The sequence below is a fragment of the Panthera uncia genome, assembly GCF_023721935.1.
Source record: "Panthera uncia isolate 11264 chromosome A1 unlocalized genomic scaffold, Puncia_PCG_1.0 HiC_scaffold_16, whole genome shotgun sequence".
Classification (NCBI taxonomy): Eukaryota; Metazoa; Chordata; class Mammalia; order Carnivora; family Felidae; genus Panthera; species Panthera uncia.
In genome coordinates, this window is record NW_026057576.1 from 67,781,418 (window position 1) to 67,792,850 (window position 11,433).

At 38.6% G+C, this 11,433-nt stretch overlaps 1 protein-coding gene across 2 annotated transcripts in view; it reads left to right on the forward strand.

The window, feature by feature from the left end:
• The window catches only part of UBAC2 (UBA domain containing 2), a 171,555-nt gene that overhangs the window by 74,464 nt on the left and 85,658 nt on the right, over positions 1–11,433 (forward strand). The gene's annotated exons all lie outside the window — the stretch shown is intronic.

An 11,433-nucleotide genomic window follows, 5' to 3' on the forward strand; every position in this document is an offset into this window, starting at 1 on the left:
GGCTTTCCAGAGGATGGATTTAATGTATCCTGTTTGAAAGGGTCTGTAGGCTGTCATCAGAGGTTATGAAAAGCCACATGAGCATTGATTTTATATATGAACGTGAGGACAAAGTTAACCTGTGTGAGGCATAGTTAACCCAGTTTTCTCAACTTTGGTCAGCACTTTTAGCTGCATAGTTCTTTGCTATAGGGGGCTGTGTTGTGAACTTCGGGGTGTTCAGCGACATCCCTAGACTCCACCCACCAGATGCCAGTAGCAACCCCTCCCCCCACCCAATCATCACAGCTAAAAATGCCTCCAGATCTTTCCAGATGATGCTTGGGGTGGGGGCAAAATTACCCCTGATGGACAGCCGCTGATCTAAACTGAGCTTTTACAGAACTTCCCACCTCTGTTTTGAAATCCCATAACATGCATGGTGCTGAGTGGTAAATAGAACCTTGAAGAGAGCCCACACCCTTGAGTTGCTGATGGCCTGTGAAGCTTGTTGAGATCTTTTGACTAGATACAATATTTCTAGTAGGTGACTGAAATAGCTTTGGTTGAGGCTATTAGTAAAAATTTGTTTCAAAGAAGTTTAACATCTGTTTTCATTTCTGCTTTTGTAACTTGCTTTGCTACTCAATTCCTTTATTTTAGATGTCTTCCTCTTAGAACTTAAAATATTTGAGTATATGTCAGAATTTCCAGTTTAATGGGAAATGTTTTATTTGAGCAGAAATAAAAAATATTAGTAACATCAACTTAGGGTAGGACAGTAGAAAGTTTAATGTTAAGTTAAGCTGAGATGACAGCAGAGTAGATAATAGTGAAGGGAACTTGAAGTCTGGTGTATTCAAGATTTACTTCCTGTTCTTGTTTATCATTGGAAAGTTGCACCTTATGAAAGATTTGAGATTCAGATCATTGCATTATTCTAAGAAAAAAAAAAAAAGTCAAAATGCTAACCACGTCTCGGTAACCATAGCAAAATATACAGCACACAAAAATAATCTATACCTATCTTAGGGTTGAATTTTTTTTGTATGCAATCTATGCTGAATTCTGAAGTATCTGATGTGCTTTTATTATCTGACGTCAAAGGGAAAAAGGCTTTCTCAGTTAGGAGAGCACAGGCATGCCTGCCAGTTGAAGTAATAGAATCAACTCGGGTTTATTTAGCGGAAAGGGAGTTTGTAATTAATGCAGTTCAGAGAATGTCTGGAAGGGCAAAAGAACCAGTCATGGATGCAACGAAGCCAGAATAACACTCAAAATAATCCCCTCCCCTAAACTGATACTATTTGTTTACTCAATGGTTAATGGTGGCTTGTAGAACCTAAGATGAATTCACCAGGACAAGTTGGTCTGTATTAATTTCAGCTCTCATGCTGGTGCCTGGAACAGTGCTAGGTTCATAGTAAGCCCTAAGTAAACATTTGTTGTATAAATAAGTTAACATAAGGATATGTTAATGTTAGCAACAACATGGAGAAAAAATACAGAGTAGCATTATGAAATGTTAATATTATATATTCTATTTGGAGATTTTTTGGATAGCAGAATTTACTTTTTTTTTAAGGAATCTTGATAAATACATATTGAATAACTATTTTGTACCCTAGAGTCTTATTGTCCGTATGTTCCTGATTTAAATGAACGTCCACAACAATCTTACAAGAGTAGATGTTAGTCTCACTGTGTCCGTGAGAAAGCAGAGGTTCTGAGAATTGATTGAGTCACTAGGGTCATGTCTGCGTATTTAACAGGCAGAGCCTAGACTGAAATTCATGCCTGTCTGACTCTTAACTCAGACATTTCCTTTTGTGTAACACAGTTTTAATGCATTTTTTAAGGTAAAAAATGTAGTTCATGGTTCTCTCTTTGCTGAACTAGAAAGTAATTTTAGTGTGTAAATTCACCAAACTGGCACTTCCTATATACATTTTCAACTGCAGTGTTGCAGATGTTTATAAAAGTAGATGTTAGTGTCTAAAGACAGCTGTTAGATTGTATTCAAATTTTGTTGCTAAAATGAGAAGTACAAAATAAGCACATGCTGCAAGAAACTTTTCAGATTGGGAGACTATGCCCCATGGAACAGGTTCTGAAAAAGTACTAACTACATGCCACTCCAGTTATTTGGCTATTAATTTTCTTTTAATTTATGTTTTATTTATTTTTATATTTTTGAGAGAGAGACAGAGTGCGAGCAGGGGAGGGGCAGACACACACACACACACACACACACACACAGAATCTGAAGCAGGCTCCAGGTTCTGAGCTGTCTGCGCAGAGCCTGGCATGGGGCTCAAACTCGTGAACCTCAACATGACGAGCCAAAGTTTGGACATTTATCCGGATGACTTAGCCACCCAAGCACCCCTATTAATTTTCATTTAATAGAAGAAACTGTTCTTCTATTCAAGCTCTTCAGTGCTGCCACTACATTTTATACTTAAAAACCATTTTTTTTAATGCTTATTTATTTGTCACAGGGAGAAAGAGAGCAGGGGTGGGGCAGAGAGAGAGGGAGAGAGAGAGAGGATTTGAAGCAGGCTTCTCTCTGTCAGCATAGAGCCCATTGCAGGGCTGAAACTCACGCCATGAGATCATGACCTGAGCCGAAGTCAGCCCGTCACCCAACTGAGCCACTCAGGCACCCCCCAAACATTTATGAAGTAATTCTGGCTTATAGAAAAGTTACAGGAAGAGGACAAAGAACTCCCTTAGCCCATAAACCCGGATGTCCTCATTGTTAACATTGTTTACATTTGCTTTGTCATTTTCTATCTATCTATGGTATTTTCCCCGAATCATTTGAGAGCAAGTTGTAGATGTAATGCCCCTTTATGCCTAAATACATCAGTATGTATTACTTTATTCATATTTGGCAATTGTCCAAATAACGTCCTATTTTATGGCAAAAAGAAAAAAAAATCTGGTCTGTGGTCCAGTCCGTTATTACATTGTGCATTTAGTTGTAATGTCCCTTAATTCTTTAATCTGGAACATTTCCCATTCTGTCTTTGTCTTTTATGACCTTGACATTTTAAGGAGTATAAGCCAGTTACTTTACAGAAGATGGACCTTATTTTAATAATGCGTTAAAATTAAAGTTTTAAAAATGAAGCATTTTTATTTAAAATTTCATTTAAAAATGAAGCAAAAACAATTTGTACTTCCCGTGTTTATTTTGGTATAACCTGTTAAAGCTTTTTATTATGAAAAATTTCAGTCACAAAAACAGAGAGTATAAGAAATGAGCCCGCTTACCCAGATTTAATAATTAACATCTGTTCCCCCAAAAACAAAGTAATTTAAGTATTTTGAAGCAATTTCAAGACATCATAATATTTTCTTTCATGTTCTAAAAATAGTTTAGTGAGTTCTAAAAAATAAAATTTTCTTGTATAACTATATTATTTTACCTAACAAAATTATTTGTAATTTCTTAATATTATATACTGCAAAAACTATGTTCAGATATCTTCTGTTACTTAGAAGCCCTTTTATACTTGGTTTTGCACTTGACTGTGATGTCTCATTTCTTCTTTTTAAAGTTAAATACCCCTTCCTCCCTTTTGGTAGAGTATTTTGGTATTTTCTATGGTATGATGGATACACTGAGATTGGCTTGCTCATTATCTGTTGCATGGTCCTCCTAGGGTACCTGCACATAAAGCAGAGGGTGGAAAGCTGAATGCTTTATTTCTTAAGCCCCCTTGCATCCAGAGTTCTGGGTATGATTTAGGCTCTACCAGTCAGAAGAACTTGTATGGTGCTTATCGAGTTCAGTGTGAGCCAAAGCAGGAGCATATAGATACCAATTTTATGGTCTAGTTCTACAGACCCAACAGAGCTCTCGAGGTTATAGTTCATACAACTTCCTGGTTCCTAGATTCTACTGTAATGATGTAATGACTTCCTGATTTCCCAGGGTCCTGAATGTGGCAGGGGAAGCAGTCTTCCAGGTAGACCAATTGTTCTGTGTTGCTTCTGGAGGCACAGTCTGGACCTGCCCTTCTAGCCCTTTCAGTAGTTTTATAAGTACCTAAATCTGTGTACTAAGTCTTTTTTTTTTGCCCAAGACATCTTGAGAGCTATTCTGTTATCTGTAAGTAAATCTTTGCTGATAGGACTAGTAATCAAGAAAATTCAACTTTTACATTTGACTTCAAATGTATGTATACAAAGTGGTGTACCTGACTCTAAAATACCTAGATTTGAACTGGAACATGGTTTAAGGAAAAGGAAGTGGCCCTTTGTGTTAGGAGATCAATGGAGCATTATGTGTGTGCGTGTGTGTATGTTTATGAAACACAGTCTTTTCATGTGGATTTCTAGTATAGCCTGTTCTTTGCTGGTGACTTTGTCACCAAAAGCCATCTCTTACTAGGACTTCTTGAAGGGCTGTTGAGACCATTCTTCCATGTGATCTTAAAATATGAATGTGACCCCATGTGTCCCATTCCTGTCTTTTTTTTTTTTTTTTTTTTTTGTATGATTTGGGTTGTGCAGCTCACTTGATTAGAGACAACATAGCCACTTGATATATGCCACCATCTTTCTCTCTCAATCCTTGGTCAGTCCCTTATTTTCTGCTTCCACCCTTAACATACCAAGAGTATGGGAATGTGTTGGAGACTACACTTACCAGGTTTTAAAATATATTACAAAAAGGTTTCAAACATACACAAATGCAGAGAGAATACTATGATTAGCATGTACGCATCACCTTATTGGCATTTTGCCGAACACACAAGTTTCAAATTGTATGACAACTGGATCCTTAATGGGATACTTTTTTTCTTTCCATGTGCCATTTTATCATTTGCTTCCTCAGTTCTGCATGGCCAAGACCTACAGCATCTTTCAGCCCTGCCCCTGCCTCCGACTGACTGGTCTCTTCCTGGGTGTCTCCAGAGACCTGAGTGCATGGGTATAGGCACAGTTGAAGGCCATGTCCCAGGTAGAGCATTTACCAGGTTGTGGGACTACAAACAGGGATGCTTTGATTTCCTTGTTCTGTGAGTATTGTGTGTATGGGTCTGTTTTGATGATGTCTTCTTAACAGCTCTTCTTTAGGTAAAGCTAATAACACTCAAAATTCACGACCTTTCCTTGCTCTTGATCCTTTAACAGGGAAAAGAGGCAGTAATACACAAGCACTTGTGATATTTTCCTTACCCTCTTGAGTTGTAATATGTGTATGGTAAGCCAGTGTGTAATCTAGTTGTTATATCATTTTTCAAACCCGAATGCAGGCAGTAACCTCATATATTTTCACTATATATGTTTAAAAAAAATGCCTGTGTTTCACAGACGTAAGGGGAAAAATTGTAGAACTGGTGCCCTCCCGCAATAAGAACACATCACGATGTTACCATTTTTAGAGCTCGATTAAACCTTTTGTAGCCTCCTTGTAGTTTCATTCTGACACATTTTGTTTTCTTCTCAAAACCTGCATGGGAAAAGTCTTTCTAAAAGTATAGAAATCAGGAATAAATATTCTCACACTCTGAGAAAACTGATAAAAGCCAATCAAATGCTACTTGAATTCTTGGTTTGGATCCATTGTAGTAGGTAGCCATGTGGGGCCGAAGACTAAGGTGCCCGTGAGTGGCTTGCTGTGTAGTTGACTAGACAAGACATTGAAAAAGCATTATTAGCAGCAAGAAGCCACAGAGTAGGTATGCAAATAAAGACAAAAAGAAAGTCTTTAAAACTTTTGAGGAAGATAAACTATTGAAGGATAAGATCATGTATTTTCCTATATACGTTACCCTCTTATATGTTTTCTTCTTTCTAACAGCTGCAGTGTGGCAGAGATTTCTTTGAGGTAGAGTATTATCTGGATGTGTATTATCAGGGAGACATTAAACAAATGTATGTGTCATACATTGCTTCCTTGTATGTGGAAGGAAGAGGAAAAGCTAGGGCACTCCTCGTACTCCCAACGGAAAACCTTTCTTTTTGGAAAGGGAATCCTGACTGATTTCAGTGTCATTCCAGTTTCCAATTTAGTATACTTTTCATGGTTAATATTTCAATATGAAGCATGTATTATCTATTGCTGTCTAGTAAGTTATGACAGGCAATAATAAAACTCCTCGTGCGTCATACTTTAATAGTACAAATCATATAGTCAGTTCAGCTAATATTTGATGACCTGTAGTCAACATACATTTTATGAGCATTATCAATGTGTAAGATGCTGTGCTTGGAGTTACTCAGAATAGAAAGAAGGAAAATTCAAGGTCTCTGCCCCAGAGGAGCTTGTGTTTTGTTTGAGGAATGTAAGCATAATGCACATGAAATAATGTATCATGGGCAGTGTGATGTTGGCAAAGAGTTTACACATTATCTTTTTTTTTTTTTGAAATGTTTATTTTTATTTTTGAGAACGAGTGAGCCCATGTGTGCACATGAGTGGGGGAGGGGCAGAGAGTGGGGGACAGAGGACCTGAAGCAGGCTCTGCGCTGACCATAGAGAACCCGATGAGGGGCTTGAACTCAGGAACCCTGAGATCATGACCTGAGCCAAAGTCAGACATTTAATCGACTGAGCCACCCAGGCGCCCTTCCACGTTATCTAGTGCTGTTGTTTCACTGATAAGAAAACTGAAATCTAGAAAGACTAAAAGACTGGACAGAGGTAGTTAGCTGATTAGCAGTCAAACCAGAACGAGGCCCCAGGCTTCCAGGCCAGTATGTTTTCTCTTTTCTTTTATTATAGGATAATATACATCTAAAGTTAAAACTCTGTGGTATTGGCTATATAAAATCCAAGTAAGTTGAGAAAAGGAAGATGGGTGGCTGTCAGCAGTCCAAGAAGAATTTAAGGAGGAGGTATGATTGGGATGTGAAATAAAGAATAAATAGAGGAAGCAGAATAATTCAGTGATTGAGAACCAAATATTTGTTGTGTTCATGGTACAGAAACAAAACCAACTCCATTAACTTGAAAGGCACATGTTGGGAAATAGAGGGAAATTAGGTTGCAGGGGCTTGCAAGTGTGGGAGAGGAACCTGGACTTTGTGTGGTAGATCATGGGGAACTGTTCTCAGTTGTGGAGCATGAAATGACACAATGAAAGTGGGATTAAGGAAGATTATATTTGTTTGCCAGGAGAACTGGATAGTGTCTGTATTTTTCTTTTCTTATGCTCTGTTTATTGGTCTGTTTCATTCTAAGTAGATTAAATACTGTATTAGTCAGAAAACCAGCTTATGTTACAGCCACAAATTAACCTGAAATCTCGGTGGCTAAATACATAAGTGTATTTCTTACTTGCAATCCTTGGCCAGCACAGGTGGGTGGGGTATGAGGTGAGAAGTTCTCCATTTACTCATTCAGGGATCTAGGCTAACAAAGATTCCCACCATCTAGAACATCTTTGGTCACTGTGGCAGGAAACAAGAGGGGAATGGAATATCTCTCACTGCTCTCTAACACTTCAGCCTGGAAGTGACATATGTCACTTTTGCCCCCAACCCATTGGCCAGAAGTAGTCACACATATTCCCCTAAGGGAATTTGAGGGTATTTCATCGACAGTGTCTCTTCTTTCCCACAACTCTTTGAAGATCTGGACGGTATAACTTTACTTGTTTAAGAGAAATAAGACAGTAATTAAGAGGGCAGACCCTGGAATTTGACTGCCAGGGTCTAGAGCCTGGCTTCCCCGCTTATAGCTGTGTGACTTTGGGCACCGTACTCAGTTTCTCTGGGACATAATTTCCTTGTCTGTAAAACAGGGATAGTAATGAGATGAGCCTCACAGAAATATTATGAGGCTTGAATGAGGTGTGTGTGTGTGTGTGTGTGTGTGTGTGTGTGTGTGTGTGTGTGTGTAGAGAGAGAGAGAGAGAGAGAGATGATATATATGTATGTATATTGCTCAGAGTATTATGCCATGTAACTGTTAGCAAGCATTTGTTGTTGTTACTACTCTGCTGGCTTCCAGTATAGCATCTGAAAGGAAGGCTAGTTTCTAACTGTAGTTGAGGGGCTGGGGGAAAGACGCTGTAGTAAATTTAGGTGTGAGATGCCAGCATCTTTTCATCCCAGAAGAGATGGGCAAAGGAACATGCATAGAGGGACACTCAAGCAGCAGTCACTGGCTAGATCCCACAGATGACAGGAGGGCCATCGGGAGTGGGTGTCTGAGAGAATGAAGCTTGAGTTTGCAGAGAAATTGGAAGCCCTGCAGGAAAGAGGGTGCATGGAAGCCCTGATGTTCTGGTGGAGGATGCCAGAGCCACAGGAAGGCACACAAGGCGGTGGGGGGGAGAGCCATCTCTTAATGGACCTGCTTCTGTAAGCGGGGACATGCTTGCACTCAGAGTCAACCTCCAGGCATGGGGGTTGGATGCTGTGGATTTCATTCCTGACTCCACCTCTCCATGTGACCTGGCACTTGATGTCCCTCATCACCAAAATGGAGATAATAATTGTCCCCATCTCTTAGGGCAATGAGAAGTAAGTGAAATAAATAATGCCTGTCAAATGCTTGGAAACGTGGCATGAAGAAGGACTCAATAAATGTCCTTTTTAGCTAATGGAGCCTTTATATTAAAAAATTTAGGGATTATCTTTTAAATGACCATTTTCTCAGAGTTTGATCTAAACAGACCTGCACTGGCAGGAGTTCTCACGAGTGCTTTTAGCCCTCCCTGGATTCGAAAGAATGGGCCGTGTTGTCACCAGATCAGCTTTTCAATTTTTCATTCTGCCCTGAATGGTCAATAGGCAAATGTTTTTAACTTTGCAAAGAATAACAAATTACAATGGGCTAAAGAGTGATCAAAATAGACCATTTTAAAAACCAATTTAAGATCAGTGCTTCCCCTTTTAAAATTGTCTGGTACTTTTTACTGATACTGGTACTTTTTACTGGTAGGAGTCACTGCCCTTGCCTCTTGAAATATAAAATTATTTCCAAACAGAATGTATTCTGTATCTAGATTTAAATTGGCTTGTTGAGTAATCAGCTCTATTTTTTAATATGCCTAATTTAAATTCAGAGTCTTAGAGGATCACTGTCTTCAATTACACATATGCTCTAGTATATATACTTTAGTACATGTAATTAAGCATGTAAGGCATGTCTTTTCATTGAAAATTAAGAACTTCACATATTTCAGTAGAGCTTTAGAATTTTGTTGGTAATAGTAAAAAACAGGTGCTATTCAGTTAGATGGATATTTGAGAATTTTTTGTGAGCCAGGCTCTATTCCAGGTGCTGTGCACATAACAGATGGTATCCTTGTCTTCATGGAACTCACAGCCCAAACAAGTTTATAATCTACCTACTGCTGACTTTTTGTCCTATTTAGGAATTAGATGATCTCCTGGCATATAATAAAACAGTTAAGCCTTCTAATACTTTTTCAGGGTCTGTGTGATGCAGTTCTGTCTACTTTGTGGCTAGGATATAGACTTAGGGTTACATTTCCAATGTTGCCTCTCATTTACCAGGTGCCTTTCTGAACTTGGGTTTCTTTATAAAGTCTGAGTGATACTATGTGCTCATCCTGTTTCACAGGAATATGAAAAGGAAGACATAAAGTATGGACTGTTTTGTAAATTATTGAGCTTGTGACGTATAACCAATATTGTTTCTAACATCTAACATTTACTATTCTATACTGTCATTGAAGAGTTAATGCATTTATACTGATTCAAACTAAATAGCTTTGAGGTTTTTTATTTTAAACTAACCAAATATCCTTTTAGGAAAAAAAATTATGGAGAGATAAATATGATTAGCTGCTGTAAAACTGTCAGCTTTCCTAGATGAGTTTTTCTAGTTCGAGATGATAATTTAAAGTTGTTAATAACATCACCTGATTCATACAGAAAATACTTACAGGTTTGTGATTTTCAAACAATGTGTTGTATATAAGGCCACTCCTTTGTTCTGTAGCAGAATACAAAAATTATACAACACTGTCCCTGTTCTCCAAGTTTACCTACTCCATGAGGGAAATAAATGTAAAGCCAACTAATAATACAAGACAGTGAAAGGGTGCCCAGAGGCCATGGGTAAACTATGGCTTCATGAATAAAATAGGCAATAAGGGCCTTTTGGAGGAGAGTGAATAGTTGAATTTGCCTGAGTACCAGCTTTTTTTTTTTTTTTTTTTTTAAGATTAGTTGGAGATAGGTTTAAAGTTTACCTTTTTGGCAATATGACTACTGATTGGGGAAAATCATTTATATGGATTTGCGGTATATTTGAGGCAGGAAGCAGAAAACTAAACAGATAAATGAGTGTGGTATTTCTTGGCTGAGTGACATAGATGTTTACTTCCTTGTTTGAAGGATCTTAAGATCCTCAGCACAGAGAGGACTTTCTCATCTGCTGCAAAGCTGCCCGTCGGCTCATACATAAGCTGGTCTCTGCTCAAATGTTGTCACAGAATTTGTGCACCATACAGACGCTCTGAAGTTAAGGAGGCTTTGTTTCAGGTTTTCCTTCAGTTGCTTTCATAATTGTTTTGGGATCCAATGCAAATGACCGTGGAAGTGCCACCTTACATACTTGTAGTCTTCTGCTCTTTCTTACACTTCACGTTTGGAGGTTTATGTGTGGAGTGAGGAAAAGGCCCTCACATCCTGACTTCCATCCATGTTGTCTCACCTGTCTCCATCAGCTGTTACAAAGATCAGTGCCTCCGTTTAGTCAGAGGCTTCAAGGTCAGCAGTTCTTTGTGAAATTCACATAATACAAATCCGAAAGTACTCAGTAAATGGTGTAACCATAGAGATAAATTTTCTTACTGGATCAAAGTTGAAAATGAGTAAGATAAGAATTCAAGGGGCGCCTGGGTGGCTCAGTCGGTTAAGCGGCCGACTTCGGCTCAGGTCATGATCTCACGGTCCATGAGTTTGAGCCCCGCGTCGGGCTCTGTGCTGACAGCTCAGAGCCTGGAGCCTGTTTCAGATTCTGTGTCTCCCTCTCTCTGACCCTTCCCCGTTCATGCTCTGTCTCTCTCTGTCTCAAAAATAAATAAATGTTAAAAAAAATTTAAAAAAAATTTCAAAAGAAAAGGTTTCCAGGATATAAAGCCCAATAAAAATTTTAAGCATGACTTATGATGTAGCACTTAATTTCTGTATGTTCCATTATCAAAATTGGTATCATTACTAACATAAATACTGCATTGGGGCAACTTGAGGATTCAGTAAAACAAATTTGAACCGGCAGACAGGGTGACTGCACTTGCAAAAGGTCATGCTACTCATGCTCAGGTGTTTATGTGAGCAAATGTATAATGTTGTAAAGAGTCCTGGGAGCTCTTCAAGTTTATAATTTTGCATTTCCCCCTATCTTATTTAGGCAAGCAGTAGCTATACCTCCTGCTGCTCATCCTTACCCTTTCTGGTAACCCAGACCATTGAAATGCAGAGGAGGGAACTACCAACCTATGAATAAAAGAGGAA